The sequence below is a fragment of the Salvelinus alpinus genome, chromosome 11, assembly GCF_045679555.1.
Source record: "Salvelinus alpinus chromosome 11, SLU_Salpinus.1, whole genome shotgun sequence".
Classification (NCBI taxonomy): Eukaryota; Metazoa; Chordata; class Actinopteri; order Salmoniformes; family Salmonidae; genus Salvelinus; species Salvelinus alpinus.
This window is the reverse complement of record NC_092096.1, coordinates 23748810-23768590: the sequence shown is the minus strand read 5'-3', so window position 1 is coordinate 23768590 and position 19781 is coordinate 23748810. Positions and strand designations below refer to the sequence as shown.

The 19781-nt window shown below is 47.7% G+C and overlaps 1 protein-coding gene across 5 annotated transcripts in view; it reads left to right on the top strand.

Annotated features, from left to right (window-relative positions):
* chchd3a (coiled-coil-helix-coiled-coil-helix domain containing 3a) overlaps positions 1-19781 on the top strand; it is a 300509-nt gene that overhangs the window by 100899 nt on the left and 179829 nt on the right. The window lies entirely within an intron of this gene.

Genomic DNA, 19781 nt, shown 5'->3' with positions numbered 1-19781 from the left:
TCAGACAGGAGATAGTCATCAGAACCAGCTCTACTCCTAGATTAGAGAGATCTCATTCAGACAGGAGATAGTCATCAGAACCAGCTCTACTCCTAGATTAGAGAGATCTCATTCAGACAGGAGATAGTCATCAGAACCAGCTCTACTCCTAGATTAGAGAGATCTCATTCAGACAGAAGATAGTCATCAGAACCAGTTCTACTCCTAGATTAGAGAGATCTCATTCAGACAGGAGATAGTCATCAGAACCAGCTCTACTCCTAGATTAGAGAGATCTCATTCAGACAGGAGATAGTCATCAGAACCAGTTCTACTCCTAGATTAGAGAGATCTCATTCAGACAGGAGATAGTCATCAGAACCAGCTCTACTCCTAGATTAGAGAGATCTCATTCAGACAGGAGATAGTCATCAGAACCAGCTCTATTCCTAGATTAGAGAGATCTCATTCAGACAGGAGATAGTCATCAGAACCAGCTCTACTCCTAGATTAGAGAGATCTCATTCAGACAGGAGATAGTCATCAGAACCAGCTCTACTCCTAGATTAGAGAGAGATCTCATTCAGACAGGAGATAGTCATCAGAACCAGCTCTACTCCCAGATTAGAGAGAGATCTCATTCAGACAGGAGATAGTCATCAGAACCAGCTCTACTCCTAGATTAGAGAGATCTCATTCAGACAGGAGATAGTCATCAGAACCAGCTCTACTCCTAGATTAGAGAGATCTCATTCAGACAGGAGATAGTCATCAGAACCAGTTCTACTCCTAGATTAGAGAGATCTCATTCAGACAGGAGATAGTCATCAGAACCAGTTCTACTCCTAGATTAGAGAGATCTCATTCAGACAGGAGATAGTCATCAGAACCAGTTCTACTCCTAGATTAGAGAGATCTCATTCAGACAGGACATAGTCATCAGAACCAGTTCTACTCCTAGTGACTACAGATGGAAATCTGGTGCAATGGCATGTTGTATATGGTCCCTGACAGACAAACAAACAAATAAACAATAGATTACAGAGAGATCTCACACTGACCCACTGAGACTCTTCTCTCACATTAACACACAATGGGAACAGAGTTACTATCTCTCAATTACTCTCAATGGGCCTCTGAGGGAGTGAGAGAAAGATTGAAAAGTATTGAAACGTGTGTATATTTGCTTGTGTGAGTACCAAGCTCTTTGATGGCCCTAAGAGCGCATGTCAATGATGGAGTGTATGAGTTGAGTGTGTACAGTACTGAGTGTACAAAACATTAAGAACACCTTCCTACTATTGAGTTTGTGGATGGACTCCACAAGGTGCCTAAAGCATTCCACAGGGGTGCTGGCTCATGTTGACTCCAATGCTTCCCACAGTTGTGTCAAGCTGGATGTCCTTTGGGTGGTGGACCATTCTGTGTGTGTGTGTGTGTGTGTGTGTGTGTGTGTGTGTGTGTGTGTGTGTGTGTGTGTGTGTGTGTGTGTGTGTGTGTGTGTGTGTGTGTGTGTGTGTGTGTGTGTGTGTGTGTGTGTGTGTGTGTGTGTGTATCAGTGTGTGTGTATCAGTGTGTGTACTGTATGTGTGCGGTGCCTCAGCCCTTATTGCAGGCCAGACAGTGTGCCTCAGCCCTTATTGCAGGCCAGACAGTGTGCCTCAGCCCTTATTGCAGGCCAGACAGTGTGCCTCAGCCCTTATTGCAGGCCAGACAGTGTGCCTCAGCCCTTATTGCAGGCCAGACAGTGTGCCTCAGCTCAGAGTTGGGCAGTAAACCAAATTCATTTCTCCGCACCAGGCTCATGATGTGTGACCGCCAGAGGCCTCGGGGGCCACAAATCACCCAGCCCACAGAGCAGCCAGCCTCAGCCCTGCCACGGGGCCGCTGCACTAGGACCAGGGGCCAGCCCATTCATCACACACCTCCCTCTCACATCTTTATTTCATTCTCTTCCTTTCATTTTGTTTCTCTCTCTCCTACCCCGGCTCATGCACTTCAGCCTCCCGGCTATCTCAGTCTACAGTACTGTGACCTCCTCTATCTCAGTCTACAGTACTGTAACCTCCTCTATCTCAGTCTACAGTACTGTAACCTCCTCTATCTCAGTCTACAGTACTGTGACCTCCTCTATCTCAGTCTACAGTACTGTAACCTCCTCTATCTCAGTCTACAGTACTGTGATCTCCTCTATCTCAGTCTACAGTACTGTAACCTCCTCTATCTCAGTCTACAGTACTGTGCCCTCCTCTATCTCAGTCTACAGTACTGTGACCTCCTCTATCTCAGTCTACAGTACTGTGACCTCCTCTATCTCAGTCTACAGTACTGTGACCTCCTCTATCTCAGTCTACAGTACTGTGACCTCCTCTATCTCAGTCTACAGTACTGTGACCTCCTCTCTCTCAGTCTACAGTACTGTGACCTCCTCTATCTCAGTCTACAGTACTGTGACCTCCTCTATCTCAGTCTACAGTACTGTGACCTCCTCTATCTCAGTCTACAGTACTGTGACCTCCTCTATCTCAGTCTACAGTACTGTGACCTCCTCTATCTCAGTCTACAGTACTGTGACCTCATCTATCTCAGTCTACAGTACTGTAACCTCCTCTATCTCAGTCTACAGTACTGTGACCTCCTCTATCTCAGTCTACAGTACTGTGACCTCCTCTATCTCAGTCTACAGTACTGTGACCTCCTCTATCTCAGTCTACAGTACTGTGACCTCCTCTATCTCAGTCTACAGTACTGTGACCTCCTCTATCTCAGTCTACAGTACTGTAACCTCCTCTATCTCAGTCTACAGTACTGTAACCTCCTCTATCTCAGTCTACAGTACTGTAACCTCCTCTATCTCAGTCTACAGTACTGTAACCTCCTCTATCTCAGTCTACAGTACTGTAACCTCCTCTATCTCAGTCTACAGTACTGTGACCTCCTCTATTTAACACACATAATACAACGACCTTACTCACAGTACTTGTTGTCTTTGTTACTTTCTGACACCACTAAGCCCGTCACACACATTGAAATAGAAGCACCTTAATGCTGGAGGAACACACCAGCTGAGTCTTCCATGATGTAAGACAGACTGGAAACACAGGGAATGGAACAGCTTCACTTGTTGTTTCTACTCTCCACTTGTGAGAAGGAGAGGCTGGTCAAACTTTCCAGCACAGAGAGAGAGACAGGCAGGATGTTTACCTCCTCTTGTCCCAGGAGAGATGGGCTGAGGGGGGGGGGGGGGGGGGAGGAGGAGAGGAGGAGAGGGGGAGAGAGGGGAGGATAAGAGGATAGCGGGAGAGATGGGAGGATGAGAGGAGAAGAGGGAAGGGGAGGGAAACACCCCCTTCTGATGTTTATGAGCCAGGTGAGTCATAATGCTCAGCGCCCCTCTGGGGGGGTCTCCGGAAACGTAACCACGGTGACACTGGGAGCAGCAGCAAGGGGGCATCCGTGGTGTTAGGTGCTCCCCAGTCTCTCTCTCTGTGTCTCTGTCACAAATACTTCCCTAAAATCCTCACACACACACACACACACACACACACACACACACACACACACACACACACACACACACACACACACACACCATGGGAAAGTGTGTGTTATTGCAGTCACAGCGTTAGATTACACAGGATCAGACAAGCCTGTGGATCTCTATCATGTACCATGGGATAACACATCCACACACAGCATCATCAGGGTTTACTAAGTGGAACAAAAGTCCCTACAGAACACGGGGGAATCTCCACGGTGTGTGTGTGTGTGTGTGTCAAGCATAATCACCACACATGGCGGCAGGTAACCTAGCGCATAGAGCGTTTATTTATTTTACCTTTATTTAACTAGGCAAGTCAGTTAAGAACAAATTCTTATTTACAATGACGGCCGAGCATCATCCGGCCAAACCCGGACGACGCTGGGCCAATTGTGCGCCGCCCTATGGGACTCCCAATCACGGCCGGATTTAATGCAGCCTGGATTCGAACCAGGTACTGCAGTGTTGCCTCTTGCACTGAGATGCAGTGTCTTAGACCTCTGTTCCACTCGGGACAGTAGCGACAGTAACCAAAAGGTCACTGATTTGAATACCGAGCCAACAAAGTGAAAAACCTGCCGATGTGCCCTTGAGCAAGGCACTTAACCCTAATTTGCTCCAGGGGCGCTGGACTACTATAGCTGACCCTGTGTAAAACAACACATTTCACTGCACCTATCTGGTGTATGTGACTATAAAACATGTTCATAATGTTTGGTGTACTCAGTGTATATACAGTGAGTTGCACCGCCCTTTTGCCCTCAGAACAGCCTCAATTCGTCGGGGCATGGACGAAAAGTGTTCCACAGGGGTGCTGGCCCATGTTGACTCCAATGCTTCCCACAGTTGTGTCAAGTTGTCTGGATGTCCTTTGGGTGGTGGACCATTCTTGATACACACGGGAAACTGGTGAGTGTAAAACTGGTGAGCATAAAAAACCCAGCAGCATTGCAGTTCTTGACACAATCCGGTGCGTCTGGCACCTTCTACCGTACCCCGTTCAAAGGCAATTAAATATTTTGTCTTGCCCACTCACCCTCTGAATGGCACATATACACAATCCATGTCTCAATTGTCTCAAGGCTTGAAAATCCTTCCTTAACCTGTCGTCTCCCCTTCATCTACACTGATTGAAGTGGATTTACCTGGATTCACCTGGTCAGTCAGTCGTGTCACTCAGTGTACAGTACATGGACAAAAGTATGTGTGCACCCCTTCAAATTAGTGGATTCGGCTATTTCAGCCACACCCATTGCTGACAGGTGTATAAAATCGAGCATACAGCCATGCAATCTCCATAGTCAAACATTGGCAGTAGAATGGCCTTACTGAAGAGCTCAGTGACTTTCAACGTGGCATCGTCATAGGATGCCACCTTTCCAACAAGTCAGTTTGTCAAATTTCCTGGTAGAGCTGCCCGGTCAACTGTAAGTGCTGTTATTGTGAAGTGGAAATGTCTAGGAGCAACAACAGCTCAGCTGCAAAGTTGTAGGCCACAACAAGCTAACTGAATGGGACCGCCGAGTGCTGAAGTGCGTATCGTCTGTCCTTGGTTGCAACACTCACTACCGAGTTCCAAACTCCCTGTGGAAGCAACGTCAGCACAAGAACTGTTCGTCGGGAGCTTCATTAAATCGGTTTCCATGGCCGAGCAGCCGCACACAAGCCTTGGCAATGCCAAGCATCGGCTGGAGTGGTGTAAAGCTCACCGCCATTGGACTCTGGAGCAGTGGAAACGCATTCTCTGGAGTAATGAATCACGCTTCACCATCTGGCAGTCTGACGGACGAATCGGACGAATGCATAGTGCCTACTGTAAAGTTTGGTGGAGGAGGAATAATGGTCTGTTGCTGTTTTTCATGGTTTGGGCTAGGCCCCTTAGTTCCAGTGAAGGGAAATCTTAACACTACAGCATCCAATGACATTCTAGACGATTCTGTGGTTCCAACTTGTGGCAACAGTTTCGGGAAGGCCCTTTCCTGTTTCAGCATGACAATGCCCGAGTGCACAACCCGAGGTCCATACAGAAATGGTTTGTCGAAATTGGTGTGGAAGAACTTGACTAGCCTGTCCAGAGCCCTGACCTCAACCCCATCGAACGCCTTTGGGATGAATTGGAACGCCGACTGTGAGCCAGGGCTAATCGCCCAACATCAGTGCCCGACCTCACTAATACTCTTGTGGCTGAATGGAGGCAAGTCCCTGCAGCAATATTCCAACATCTAGTGGAAAGCCTTCCCAGAATTGTGGAGGCTGTTATAACAGCAAAGGGGGACCAACTCCATATTAATGCACATGATTTTGGAATGAGGTATTTTTTGTGTATATACAGTATACCCACCATCCCCTATCAGCCTGGCCTGCTGCAGAAGAGCAAGGAAATATTAATTATGTAAAGTGACAAAACAAAATAATCTCCTCATGCGTGTTTTAAAACAGAATATACATTATCCATGAGGATCAAACCAAAGGCCTACAAGGATGCGTTTGTCATTGAATCTCCATGAAACATTATTTGAATCCCAATGTTTGACAGCGTTCGTCGCTGTGCCGGGTTGTCAGTCATTTTGCAGTTGTCTCACAAGTCGCTCCCCCGGATCAAACAGAGAGCCACTTCCTAGTCACTTCCTAGATGTTGTTCTACATTCTGCACCCCCCTCAGGGCACGTTACTAAAAACAAAGCTGCTGGATGTAATGCCAGGCAATTTCTTTAAATGAAAATAGGACTGCTTCAGCGGAGTTCCACCCCTGTCCTCCTCCTCCTCCTTCCCTCTCCTCCTCCATCCCGCTCCTCCTCCATCCCTCTCCTCCTCCTCCTCCATCCCGCTTCTCCTCCATCCCGCTCCTCCTCCATCCCGCTCCTCCTCCATCCCTCTGCTCCTCCTGCTCCATCCCTCTCCTCCTCCTCCTCCATCCCGCTCCTCCTCCATCCCTCTGCTCCTCCTCCTCCTTCCCTCTCCTCCTCCATCCCTCTCCTTCTCCTCCTCCATCCCGCTCCTCCTCCATCCCTCTGCTCCTCCTCCTCCATCCCGCTCCTCCTCCATCCCTCTCCTCCTCCTCCTCCATCCCGCTCCTCCTCCATCCCTCTGCTCCTCCTGCTCCATCCCTCTCCTCCTCCTCCTCCATCCCGCTCCTCCTCCATCCCTCTGCTCCTCCTCCTCCTTCCCTCTCCTCCTCCATCCCGCTCCTCCTCCATCCCTCTCCTCCTCCTCCTCCTCCTCCATCCCGCTCCTCCTCCATCCCGCTCCTCCTCCATCCCTCTGCTCCTCCTGCTCCATCCCTCTCCTCCTCCTCCTCCATCCCACTCCTCCTCCATCCCTCTCCTCTCCTCCTCCATCCCTCTCCTCCTCCTCCTCCATCCTCCTCCTCCTCCGCAGTGTTTTGGGTCATTTGTATAATCAAGGATAGAGAAAATAGAGGGAGGGAGATGCTGGGAAAAAATATTTAAAGATGAGAGGAGGAAAGGAGGAGAGAGGCTCACATACAGTAAATATGTAGACAAAGGCTGAGGTAAACACAGGGGCTTATTTAGATGGGAACACACACGAAGGCACAGCATATGTTTCCAGTGGTCACAGCTGGAGACATCTGGTGCCTAAACTCCACCGGTCAAACTAAGTGACACAGGCCTTCAGGCGTGAAGGGAACATAGGGAGTGTATGTGTGTATTTTTGTGTTTGTGTGACTCTTCGTTTGTTTGTGTCAGGAAATCGCGGCTAATGTGAAATGTTATTAGGCTGGCTAACATCAAGCGTGTTCTAACCAAAACTGATAAACGAGGAGGCGGGACACAGGATCAGGTGTCCAGGTTACCATGGTGCTGAGCAACGAGGACTCTGACATTCCCGTGGAGAATCCTAGATCCTTATGGCCATAACTAGTCTGACCCATACACACACACAAACACACACCTGGCACACCATGCATTGTTGGGGCCGTGCCTTCAGAGAACTGACATGCACAGTGTGTGAGTTTTTTGTGTTTGTGTGTGTGTGTGTGTGTGTGTGTGTGTGTGTGTGTGTGTGTGTGTGTGTGTGTGTGTGTGTGTGTGTGTGTGTGTGTGTGTGTGTGTGTGTGTGTGTGTGTGTGTGTGTGTGTGTGTGTGTGTGTGTGGTGTGTGTGCGTGTGTGTGTGTGTGTGTGTGTGTGTGTGTGCGCGTGTGCGCGCGCATGCGTGATAGGTCACAGATGTCCACCAGCAGGGAGAGAGGAGAGGAAACAGAGAGAAAGGGAAGGAAGGAAAGAGGGAGAAGAGGGAGAGCAGAGGAGTACAGGACAGATGAGCTATAGAGGTTACATGTACACGTCCAGACCCTGCACAAGTTGAAAGAGAAAACGCAATGAGACACAGCTGCTGCTGACTGCTGGCTGACACACACACACACACACAGCTACTGCTGTACTGTACATAAACGTAAGACACAGTCCGTTAATGTTTGAGTCTCATCCGGTAGAGCAAGCTGATACAGGAAGGTTTCAAACAGTGCCTAAGACAGTCATTAAAGACCAGACACGTCTTCATTTCTCTTTCTAAATGCTTCTGCTCTCATAGGCTACTTCCTGTTTCATAGGATACATCCTGGTTCATAGGCTACTTCCTGTTTCATAGGCTACATCCTGGTTCATAGGCTACTTCCTGTTTCATAGGCTACATCCTGTTTCATAGCCTACTTCCTGTTTCATAGGCTACTTCCTGTTTCATAGGTTACATCCTGTTTCATAGACTACGCCCTGTTTCATAGGCTACGTCCTGTTTCATAGGCTACTTCCTGTTTCATAGGCTACCTCCTCCCTTGCAGTACTGCACAGTCTGTTAAGGCCGTCCTGAGTGTTAAAACTCCAACCTACTGCATCAATTATTCCTGCTTCACCAACACTGGCCCTCCTCTCTAATAGCACTGGGGTTAACACACACACACACTGATCCTAGATCAGTAGGCTAGCCTGGGTTACCAGCGATTTCCTTTCGTGGGCCTCTTTAATACATATGCAGAGACTGATCGTTAAACAGTATGCACTGTAGTTAGAGTGTATTAATTAATCCATTAAAATACATCATTATGGATCAGCTGATATCCCAATGGCTTTTTATTGCCTCATATAAGATCAGACCAGCCGGAGCTTCCACTAATGGCAAGCCTGTAATGGGGGAGGACAGTGTGTGCAGCTTATGAATGTGTTTGTATTGATTTCTCTGTTTCCTGACAACACTGGGTCAGGCACATTAACATCATGGCCTTCGTGGGGTAGATCATTCACAGCCGCCCCAACGTTGCTGCAACGTAGCTCTGCGGTCAGGTCAGTGACCTGCACTTCCCTGTGTGTGTGTGTGTGTGTGTGTGTGTGTGTGTGTGTGTGTGTGTGTGTGTGTGTGTGTGTGTGTGTGTGTGTGTGTGTGTGTGTGTGTGTGTGTGTGTGTGTGTGTGTGTGTGTGTGTGTGTGTGTGTGTGTGTGTGTGTAACAGAGAAGGGCCTAAACCACACTAGGAAGGGCAGGCTGGGGTAAGAGGCCTGATGGAACACTTGGGTAATGTAATGTAATAAATCTGGGACAACACCATCAGACACAGGACTCACACACAGGAAGTGAGCTCCACAGGACTCACACACAGGAAGTGAGCTACACAGGACTCACACACAGGAAGTGAGCTCCACAGGACTCCCACACAGGAAGTGAGCTACACAGGACTCACACACAGGAAGTGAGCTCCACAGGACTCACACACAGGAAGTGAGCTACACAGGACTCACACACAGGAAGTGAGCTCCACAGGACTCACACACAGGAAGTGAGCTACACAGGACTCACACACAGGAAGTGAGCTACACAGGACTCACACACGGGAAGTGAGCTACACAGGACTCACACAGGACTCACACACGGGAAGTGAGCTACACAGAACTCACACACAGGAAGTGAGCTACACAGGACTCACACACAGGAAGTGAGCTACACAGGACTCACACACGGGAAGTGAGCTACACAGGACTCACACACAGAAAGTGGGCTACACAGGAATCACACACACACAATAGTACACACCAATAACACATCAACCATCACAATGCAAGACAATAGCGTACGCTGAACTCACACACACTCGCAAACACTCACCCAAACACACACAAACAAAGAAACTTTTGCAATAGGGTTCATTAACCTAACATTGCTGTCCTGTTTTTCAGACAGAAGAACTGTATTTGAACCAGGATTTCACAACCCTTATCCCTGTGGACAATTCTATACAATCATTAAGAACTTGCATTCCTAGAACAGTATTTATTTCAGGCCAACCATTTGTCAGGGCAATGATTAATATCAACAAGAACTATCCTTGGAGGACTAGTGTTCATTGCACTGTGGGTTGTAAGGTGTCCAGTAAAATTAGAGAGCAGAAACACAGCAACATGTCAGCAATATGTTTGATAGTAAATTAGCATTCACTGAGCGCCACCAAACAAATGTTTTCCATGGTAAACAAACAGTGTGTGTTTGTTTCAATATAATTGTCATTGTGGGTCCAGCATCGCTTATTAGCCCCGAGAACAGCAGCGGTCCAATCAGCACAGTATGTACTTGCATGTGCAACTGTTTGTCTGTGTGTGTGTCTGTGTGTGTGTGTGCGTGTGTGTGTGTGTGTGTGGGTGTGTGTGTGTGTGGGGGGGCTAGTCTCCTGGTACTGTACAGAAGGCAATGTGCTCATTAAACTGTCTGTGGAGGGAACAGCCAGACCCCCTGGCCAGAGGTACACACCCACACAGGTCCTGGATCTCTCTCTCTCTCTCACACACACACACACACACACACACACACACACACACACACACACACACACACACACACACACACACACACACACACACACACACACACACACACACACACACACACACACACACACACACACACACACACACACACACACACACACAAACACAAACACACACAGTGAGCTGCTGACATAAATATAGGATATTGAAAAGAACAGTTCCATCACATACCTGGTTAGAGGGGGAGTCATTTGAGGGGAGCACCATGGAGGGGCGGCCATCATTCATCATAGAAGAGAGGGACAAAGAGAGGAGACAATTATTAGTGAGGTGTTCGTTGGATTAATGAAAACCTCTGAAATAACTCGCGCACACAACTCAATGCATAATGTGACACACCAAACACATGCACAAACTGTAAACACACACACACACACACACACACACACACACACACACACACACACAGATACTTCTGCGTTAACGACCCATCCCCACCCTCTGCTCCACAAGCCCCTCTGGACCCAGTCAAGGGGCCCCACTAGCAGCTGTCCCCCAGGCACCTCAACCTTTTCAGGGAACACATCCTCCAAGGGCCCAGTTTCAGACCCCTAACCTCCAGGCCTCTCTCTCAGACACAACACCCTGTGTTTTACAGTCAGTCACTTCACAAACTGACTCCCCGTGACAATCTGACTGTCTCGTGAGGTGACAGAGTGATGACTGGCCCTGTCATTTTCCTCAAAGCTCTGTGAAGCACAAAGGCAGATGACAGGGGAGAGAGAGCACACACCCACACAACGATCACAAAGCAGGGAAAAGGCCACTGTCCATCTCCTGCCTGTAAACATCTCCTAACCATTCAGCAGGCACCACTGATATCTGTCATTACTGCTGGAAACACAGAGACAGAGAGAGGTAGGAAGGAAGGGGGGGGAGAAAGAAAGGGGGGTAGAGAAACGGGATGGAAGGCGAGAGAGGGAGAGAGAAAGAGGGAGAGAGAAAATAGAGAGAAAGACAGATTCTCTCTCTCTATCCCAACATCTCTGTTTCCATCTCATTACCAGTCAGTCACAGTGACTCAGCCAGGCATTTTTAAAGTCACATGCATGCATTTTTAATCCCGGACAAGTTCCCTCTACACAGGGGCCATTTGTCGATGTGAGTGTGTGTGTGTGTGTGTGTGTGTGTGTGTGTGTGTGTGTGTGTGTGTGTGTGTGTGTGTGTGTGTGTGTGTGTGTGTGTGTGTGTGTGTGTGTGTGTGTGTGTGTGTGTGTGTGTGTGTGAGTGTGTGTGTGTGTGTGTATGTGTGCACCCTCCTACAGGCCCAGAGGGGGTAAATAGTGTCTGTGATGAACCCCTATGGAGCCGTTCTGACTCTCAGAGTACATTCAATGATTCTAACGTGGAGCGATCATGGAGGACAGAGGGATGGCTAGAGGAGAGACACGGAGGAAAGGAGGCTGAAAGAGAGGAGACATTTCCTCACGGTGTAGGGATCTCTCCGTTGGGACAGGGCTGTCACTGGCTATACGGGACAGTGTGGAGTGATGAGGGGAGCTCTTGTGTTTAAGTCACTGCTGGTGTTGTCAAGGAGCCCCTGGGCCTTGTTACTGTGCTGGTACAGGTGGTTCAGATTGTGTCTGAGTCGGAGCGTGGTGCTAGTGACACCAGGGCTTTCATCTCCACAAGGGTCACAAGTTCACTATACTGCACGTTCCTTTGACAAAATAGCTGGCATTGCCTCCTGTATTGACCTATAAGGTATTCTAAGTGTATGTATATAATTATAGAATCCTCCTACTGCCCTATAGCCTACCAAATGACTATATTACATGGAACATAATACTAGCTTTTCATTGCTTTTCTAGCCCCTGGCATTTACATACCCAAAGCTGCGGCTGCAATTTACCCAGCGCTCAATGACACAGAGTGAGGTCTGATCCCCTTCACACACACACACACACACACACACACACACACACACACACACACACACACACACACACACACACACACACACACACACACACACACACACACACACACACACACACACACACACACACACACACACACACACACAGTGTCACACAGTGTCACACAGTGAGGCTGTTATTTAGTGGGCACGTTAGCTCAGAACGTCAGACACTGAGGAGAGGGACTGTTCTATTAGCGTCAGTCTGTAACACAAACCCCTCAGATCTCAGATCAACCTCCAGCCCTACATGATAATGACTGTCCTCTCCATTGACGTTTGATAATGACTGTCCTCTCCATTGACGTTTGATAATAACGGCCCTGTTGTCCACCCTGTCAGGAGAAGTCCTCTCACACCAGCCTCAGAGAATGGTGGCAGTATAAGTAATGATGCCCCTGAGGGAGGAGGGAGGGAGTGTTCGGGGGGTGGGGGGGTGGGGGGGGGGGGGGGTGACTGAGTGAGTATGTGTGTGGGTGGTGGGGGGGGGGAGTATGTATGTGGGGTGACTGAGTGAGTATGTGTGTGTGTGGGGGGGGGTGACTGAGTGTGTGTGTGGGGTGAATGAGTGAGTATGTGTGTGTGTGTGTGTGTGTGTGTGTGTGTGTGTGTGTGTGTGTGTGTGTGTGTGTGTGTGTGTGTGTGTGTGTGTGTGTGTGTGTGTGTGTGTGTGTGTGTGTGTGTGTTTGTGCGTGTGTATGTGCAATCATGTATCGCTGTGTGTGTGTGTGTGTGCGTGTGTATATATGTGTGTGTGTGTGTGTGTGTGCGCGCGTCTGTATTAAACCCATCATTAACTTGCCCATGCAGCTTGTGTCAGGGCCCAGACGGAGAGACAAAGCCTGTGTTTTTCCTCAGCTGTGTGGCCAGGCGAGGGGCCAGGGGCCTGGGGGAGAGAGGGGACAGGTACAGCCTGCCCTGGGTGACAGACACACAAACACACCGGACATGATATCGCTGTTTTGCCTCCATTTAGGCACTAAATAAGGGAGGAAACAAAAACTTGGCAGAGTTGTGCAGGGGGTAATTAGCAAGCGGAATGCACGTGTCCCTCAATGAGGGGTACCCCAGCGAGAGACAGCTCAATCAGAGACCCAGCTGCAGGTAGAGGGGGCATCATTTTTGTGTGCGTGTGTGTGCGTGTGTGCGTGTGTGCGTGTGTGTGTGTGTGTGTGTGTGTGTGTGTGTGTGTGTGTGTGTGTGTGTGTGTGTGTGTGTGTGTAATGTACAGCTGAACCTATAACCCTGGCACCCCTTCTCTTTAATTATTCTAGTCGTTGTGAGCTGATTAACACACTCACACACACCAATGGCAGGTTGAGGGGTATCACACTGAGTCTCATGTTAAGCCAGAAAGTGACACCATTATGTGTGCGTATAACGGGGTGGTGGTTTGGGTGCGTGTGTAGGACGGCATCTCTCTTGCTGTGTGGTGCCGGGAAAGAGAGAGAGAGAGACAGAGAGAGAGAGACAAAGAAAGAAAGAAAGAAAGACAGCTGTCTGTATTACTGTTTAATAATAAACCCTCCCCCATCTCCTCCTCATCTCCTCCCCCATCTCCTCCCCATCTCCTCCTCATCTCCTCCCCATCTCCCCCATATCCTCCCCCATCTCCTCCCTCATCTCCTCCCCCATCTCCTCCTCATCTCCTCCCCATCTCCCCCATCTCCTACATCTCCTCCCTCATCTCCTCCCTCATCTCCTCCCCATCTTCTCCTCATCTCCCCCATCTCCTCCCCCATCTCCTCCCTCATCTCCTCCCTCATCTCCTCCCTCATCTCCTCCCCATCTCCTACATCTCCTACATCTCCTCCCTCATCTCCTCCCCATCTCCCCCATCTCCTCATTTCCTCCATCTCCTCCCTCATCTCCTCCCCATCTCCCCCATCTCCTACATCTCCTACATCTCCTCCCTCATCTCCTCCCCATCTCCCCCATCTCCTCCATCATCTCCACCCCATCTCCCCCATCTCCTCCACATCTCCATCTCATCTCACCCATCTCCTCCCCCGTATACCCCATCTCCTCCCCATCTCACCAATCTCCCCCATCTCACCCATCTCCTCCCCATCTCACCCATCTCCCCCATCTCCTCGATAATCTCCTCCCCCGTCTCCATCCCTGTCTCCCGTCTCCCGCCCATCTCCACCCCCATCTCTTCCCTCATCTCCTCCCCATCTTCTCCCCATCTTCTCCCACTAAAGTACCCAAATAACAGACTCCCGGGAGGAGACACCACCGACCCCATGCCATGCCCCCGGATCTGACACTCCATTGTGCCCAAGAGGGGGGAGGGTGTCTCTGTGAGTGTGTGTGTGTGTGTGTGTGTGTGTTGTGATCTGATAAGCCCCTTCATTTGGGCCGTTTGAAAGGAGTGAAAGGAGTCGTGGGGAGACTTTCATCTTCAGAACAAAAAGAGAGCAGGTCGAGAGGGAGAGAGACAGAGACAGACAGAGGGAGCGACAGAGAGAGAGAGACAGAGGGAGGGAGAGAAGAGTGGGACAGAGGGGGGGAGAGAAGGGTGGGGGTGAGAGGAGGAAGAGATGAGAGCGGGATAAAGAAAGAGAGAGAGCTAATCCACAGGATGTTTAACTTGGACATGCTGACAGAGAACAATAAAGAGAAAACAAAGACACACCAGTATGTCCTGCTTCCTGCTGGAGACAGAAAACTGAGGAGAGAAGGAAAAGAAATGGAGAAATATGTCCTGCTTCCTGCTGGAGACAGAAAACTGAGGAGAGAAGGAAGAGAAATGGAGAAATATGTCCTGCTTCCTGCTGGAGACAGAAAACTGAGGAGAGAAGGAAGAGAAATGGAGAAATATGTCCTGCTTCCTGTTGGAGACAGAAAACTGAGGAGAGAAGGAAGAGAAATGGAGAAATATGTCCTGCTTCCTGCTGGAGACAGAAAACTGAGGAGAGAAGGAAGAGAAATGGAGAAATATGTCCTGCTTCCTGCTGGAGACAGAAAACTGAGGAGAGAAGGAAGAGAAATGGAGAAATATGTCCTGCTTCCTGCTGGAGACAGAAAACTGAGGAGAGAAGGAAGAGAAATGGAGAAATATGTCCTGCTTCCTGCTGGAGACAGAAAACTGAGGAGAGAAGGAAGAGAAATGGAGAAATATGTCCTGCTTCCTGCTGGAGACAGAAAACTGAGGAGAGAAGGAAGAGAAATGGAGAAATATGTCCTGCTTCCTGCTGGAGACAGAAAACTGAGGAGAGAAGGAAGAGAAATGGAGAAATATGTCCTGCTTCCTGCTGGAGACAGAAAACTGAGGAGAGAAGGAAGAGAAATGGAGAAATATGTCCTGCTTCCTGCTGGAGACAGAAAACTGAGGAGAGAAGGAAGAGAAATGGAGAAATATGTCCTGCTTCCTGCTGGAGACAGAAAACTGAGGAGAGAAGGAAGAGAAATGGAGAAATATGTCCTGCTTCCTGCTGGAGACAGAAAACTGAGGAGAGAAGGAAGAGAAATGGAGAATATTACAGAAATTGGGGATTAATAGATAGAGTGTACAGACTTCCACATGGTAGGACTTAAATTAATAATGAACGATGGGGTGGGAGGGGGGGGGGGGGCTGTGTCTCCGTCTATAAGTCTGTCTGGGTGTGTCATCACTCAAGGAGAGAATTTACAAGTCAAAGAGAGATGTAATGATAGGAATCTTCTGAGAATCTTCTTTTCTCCCTTCCTCCTCTGTGGTAATTGAAGATACAATGCTTGTTGAAAGATCAAGTCGCGATAGAATAATGCATAAAACAATTCCCCCAAAATACAGCCTACCTCACATCTTGGTGGAACACCTTTGATTAAAGCCTTGCAAGTAAGAATAGTGGTATGTTTCAGGCACCAAGTACTGTGGGTGTGTTAGTGGTGATAACAGAGCGGATCAATTACTGTCTGCAACTGGAACAATTAGGAGAGGAAGAGGGTTGTGTGTGTGTGTGTGTGTGTGTGTGTGTGTGTGTGTGTGTGTGTGTGTGTGTGTGTGTGTGTGTGTGTGTGTGTGTGTGTGTGTGTGTGTGTGTGTGTGTGTGTGTGTGTGTGTGTGTGTGTGTGTGTGTGTGTGTGTGTGTGTGTGTGTGTGATCTGATAGGTGAGGCCCTATCTCTGCTCCATCAGTCTACTGAGCCAGGAGAGAGTGAACGTCTATCTCTCCACACTGAGCCCTGAGTCCTAAATCCGGGAAGACTCAACACAGTCTTTAGTTCCACCTCTTCAGGTTATTCACCACGTCTCACTGTCTCACTGGCTACACATGTTGTGTGTAGCCCTGTCCTGCAGTCAATGACCAAACACCCTCTTTGGCCTCATGGGTGGAATGTTGTTCATATTTTTCAGAATTTCATAATGTTTTTTTTTTTTTACGACGAGAATCCGCTGTTTCTATGTGAAACACTTTTGTTATATTTCAATCATCTGTGATGTATATAAAGTGTAATATTGGGATGCAAACTGACAATTGCATACATTTCAACTCTATATCTGACATGGTGCCTTCTGACAAGGCGTCTTCTTCTTTTTATGCCCATAACCATGTGTGTGAGGTGTATACTTTTGTTTCAAAGTAGATTTGATTGAATACCAAGAATCCCTCTGTGTGACCCTGATTTAGCCCCCTGCAGTAAAAGGAAAACATCCCTTTAGAATGGGATGTCTAACACACATATGGTATCGTACAGTAAAACGTTAAACAATATTGAACGATTCCTCCATGCCTTACTGCCATACTGTCTCCCAGACCTCAGACAATAATGATAGCTATTCCCAGCACTCCAATAGCACATACAATATAAACAATATAAACATAAATACTTGTAGGTTCTCTCAGTCACCACCTAGAACTCCAAGGGTTCTATAACTCCAAAGGTTCTATAACTCCAAAGGTTCTATAACTCCAAGGGTTTATAACTCCAAGGGTTTATCTCCAAGGGTCTTATAACTCCAAGGGTTTTATAACTCCAAGGGTTTATAACTCCAAAGGTTCTATAACTCCAAGGGTTTATAACTCCAAGGGTTTATCTCCAAGGGTCTTATAACTCCAAGGGTTTTATAACTCCAAGGGTTTATAACTCCAAGGGTTCTATAACTCCAAGGGTCTTATAACTCCAAGGGTTCTATAACTCCAAGGGTTCTATAACTCCAAGGGTTCTATAACTCCAAGGGATTATAACTCCAATGGTTATATAACTCCAAGGGTTTATGACTCCAAGGGTTCTATAACTCCAAGGGTCCTATAACTCCAAGGGTTTATAACTCCAAGGGTCTTATAACTCCAACGGTTCTATAACTCCAAGGGTTATATAACTCCAAGGGTTTATAACTCCAAGGGTTCTATAACTCCAAGGGTTCTATAACTCCAAGGGTCCAATAACTCCAAGGGTTCTATAACTCCAAGGGTTTATAACTCCAAGGGTCCAATAACTCCAAGGGTTCTATAACTCCAAGGGTTTATAACACCAAGGGTTCTATAACTCCAAGGGTTTTATAACTCCAAGGGTTCTATAACTCCAAGGGTTCTATAACTCCAAGGGTTCTATAACTCCAAGGGTCCTATAACTCCAAGGGTTCTATAACACCAAGGGTCTTATAGCACCAAGGGTCTTATAACTCCAAGGGTTCTATACCTCCAAGGGTTTATAACTCCAAGGGTTCTATATTTCCAAGGGTCCTATAACTCCAAGGGTTCTATAACTCCAAGGGTTCTATAACTCCAAGGGTTTATAACTCCAAGGGTTCTATAACTCCAAGGGTCCTATAACTCCAAGGGTTCTATAATACCAAGGGTCTTATAACTCCAAGGGTTCTATAACTCCAAGGGTTCTATAACTCCAAGGGTCCTATAACTCCAAGGGTCCTATAACTCCAAGGGTTCTATAACTCCAAGGGTCCTATAACTCCAAGGGTCTTATAACTCCAAGGGTCCTATAACTCCAAGGGTCCTATAACTCCAAGGGTTCTATAACTCCAAGGGTTCTATAACTACAAGGGTTCTATAACTCCAAGGGTCCTATAACTCCAAGGGTTCTATAACACCAAGGGTTTATAACTCCAAGGGTTCTATAACTCCAAGGGTCCTATAACTCCAAGGGTCCTATAATTCCAAGGGTTCTATAACTCCAAGGGTCCTATAACTCCAAGGGTCCTATAACTCCAATGGTTCTATAACTCCAAGGGTCCTATAACTCCAAGGGTTCTATAACTCCAAGGGTCCTATGACTCCAAGGGTTCTATAACTCCAAGGGTTATACAACTCCAAGGGTTCTATAACTCCAAGGGTTCTATAACTCCAAGGGTCCTATAACTCCAAGGGTTCTATAACTCCAAGGGTCCTATAACTCCAAGGGTCCTATAACTCCAAGGGTTCTATAACTCCAAGGGTCCTATAACTCCAAGGGTCCTATAACTCCAAGGGTTCTATAACTCCAAGGGTTCTATAACTCCAAGGGTCCTATAACTCCAAGGGTTCTATAACTCCAAGGGTCCTATAACTCCAAGGGTTCTATAACTCCAAGGGTCCTATAACTCCAATGGTTCTATAACTCCAAGGGTCCTATAACTCCAAGGGTTCTATAACTCCAAGGGTCCTATGACTCCAAGGGTTCTATAACTCCAAGGGTTATACAACTCCAAGGGTTCTATAACTCCAAGGGTTCTATAACTCCAAGGGTCCTATAACTCCAAGGGTTCTATAACTCCAAGGGTCCTATAACTCCAAGGGTCCTATAACTCCAAGGGTTCTATAACTCCAAGGGTCCTATAACTCCAAGGGTCCTATAACTCCAAGGGTTCTATAACTCCAAGGGTTCTATAACTCCAAGGGTCCTATAACTCCAAGGGTTCTATAACTCCAAGGGTCCTATAACTCCAAGGGTTCTATAACTCTAAGGGTTCTATAACTCCAAGGGTCCTATAACTCCAAGGGTTCTATAACTCCAAGGGTCCTATAACTCCAAGGGTTCTATAACTCCAAGGGTCCTATAACTCCAAGGGTCCTATAACTCCAAGGGTCCCATAACTCTCTAAGGTTTTTCTACATGTTATACACAGACATCATGTACACCAGGGGTATTCCACTCTGACCCTAAGAAGTCTGGAGCCTGCTGGTTTTCTGTTCTACCTGATCATTAATTGCAAACACCTGGTACCCCAGGTCTAAATCAGTCCCTGATCAGAGGGGAACAATGAAAAATCACAGAACTGGCTTTGATGTCCAGAGTTGGGTCTAAGGGAAGTGGATCATCTAATAGGATCTAGTTCAACTCTATCTAGCCTGTACATAGTGCTAGTACAGAGCGTCCAAACAGAGGGGTTTAGAAGATAACTCAGTGGTTGCCAAGGTGTTACCGTGGTGAATATAAACCAGGATCAGTGCTGTTCTAGCAGAGAGGAGGTCATGCGTATTATGGGCTGTGGCACATCCATCACCCTTATTGGAAATAAACATGGGCCTATTGTTTGGAAGACATTAAATCACCTCACCACCAGCGCAGTCTCTTTCTGAGGACCCTTT